Source organism: Coenobita brevimanus, chromosome 94, assembly GCF_032717465.1.
Source record: "Coenobita brevimanus isolate Jiangsu-jjx chromosome 94, ASM3271746v2, whole genome shotgun sequence".
In the NCBI taxonomy this organism is placed as follows: Eukaryota; Metazoa; Arthropoda; class Malacostraca; order Decapoda; family Coenobitidae; genus Coenobita; species Coenobita brevimanus.
In genome coordinates, this window is record NC_137047.1 from 9,843,825 (window position 1) to 9,845,891 (window position 2,067).

Consider the following 2,067-nt stretch of genomic DNA (forward strand, 5'->3'; position numbering starts at 1 on the left):
CACACACAAATAGCAACACCACAGATTTAGCCTGCAGGGTTTGGTCCGAAAAGGCACACACACAACAGGAAAAAAAAAAAAATGGTAGCAGCCATGAAGGAAGAGACTCAGAAAAAAAAATGGAGCTACAACATGACAGCAGTGATAAAAGAACGAAGCACAAACCCACATGCAGAAAAAGGCGTGGTGAAGTAGAACGCAAAAAAAAAAAAAAAAAAAAAAAAAAAAAAAAAAAAAAAAAATTCCACAGCCGCCCCAAATGAAAAGAGCTGGAATATACAAGCAGATGCGGCGACAACCTCACAAGACACGGCAGCGAGAGTCAGTCCACCGGAAGAAACACCACACCACGAAAAGTTAAAACCCTCGACACGAAGAAGACGACACTTGCGATTCTAAACCCAACCCTGCCCAACCCAACACAACCCAGCCTAACCTAACCCAACCCAGTCTAATGCAACTGAGCCAAACCCATCCCAGCCTAACAAGCAAGAAACATGAAGCTTTAAAAGTGAAGGGACAGAAACTTAAGAGGATATAAAAGGGTAAGAAAGTAAGAGAAGGAGGAACAGATTCAAGATGATACAGAAAATATTAAGAAAAGGCAGAAATAGAAACATGAGGCTATAAAGGAGAGCAAAATGAGAGGAACAGAAAAATGTAAAGGAGAGAAAAATGAAATTAATATAAACAAGAGGCCATAAAGGGGAGTAAGAGCAAAAACAAGAAAATATAAGAAAAGACAAATGAAGAGAAAAGGATATAAAGAAGGTATGAAGAGACAAGACTACATAAAGGAGAGTTATAAGGGATAATAAAGGCAGTTAGTATTGGAGTCAGTAACAATAGTCGTAACAATAACACCAACTTGCCTTACCATCCCACCTGAACACCACCAACCACTCTCAATATCCCTCCTTCATACACCAAAGTTCCTTCCTTCCTTCATGTTGCTTTCCCCTCCTTCCTTCCTTCGTCCATATGCATTTCTTCTTCTCTCCTTCCTTCTTTCCCTCACTTCTAGGTCTTCCTTCATTCCTCATCTTTCCTATATATGGCTTATTTTATCCTTCCATCATCACTCAAACAACCTCGCTTCCTTCTTTTGCTGTTTTCACGCCTTTCTCTCTCTTTCTCTCTCTCTCTCTCTCTCCTCTTCCTTCATTCCTTCCTCCACGTCCTCTCCTCCTCCCCCTTAAGCCCAGGAATGAGGGGTAATGAGGAGCATCCCACAGATTGCTCCCGCTCCATCTGCTATCCCCCTACCCCTATCCTCCACCCCACACCCGACCATAACTCAACCCCACTGCACACCCCCACCTCACATCCCCACCCCACACCCCTAACCCAAACCCCACCCCACACACCCCCATCGCTCCAACCCACCCACTTCATCCTCCCTTTTTCTCCATCATTCTCACACTCTGAATATCATCCTTGTTCATTTTTCATACTCCCTGCATACTTCTGTTCCTCTATCCTCACCCTACCTACCATCCCCTCCATCATCCCCACACCTACTTTCCTCCTCCTCCTCCTCTTCCTCGTCTTCCCCTTCCCCCTCCTCCTCTCTTTTCATCACCTTTATTCATTAGGCTACTCATTCTGCATCAATATATTACTCACGCTTACCACATACTTCTCTCTCCCTACACTCTACATGCTCTGACCCCCACCCTCACCCTCATCTTTCCCCTCCCTCACCATCCCCACCATCACAACTCTCCTCCTCTCACTCCCTCCATGTTCCTTGTACATTTTTCCTTCTACCCTCCTTCACCCCCCCCCCGTCTCTCTCTCTCTCTCTCTCTGATTAACAGCAATAATAAGCAATGGACCATAATATTTGTAGTTCATTTCCATAAGAGCATTTTACAGTCGGCTTCAAATGAATATGTCCATTCACTGTGGGTTGGATGGAACTTTTGAACAAATTTTTGTGTGTGTGTGTGTGTGTGTGAGAGAGAGAGAGAGAGAGAGAGAGAGAGAGAGAGAGAGAGAGAGAGAGAGAGGTTGGAATGGAGGAGAATGTGAGGATAGGATACAATGGGGAGGGGAGGGGAGGGG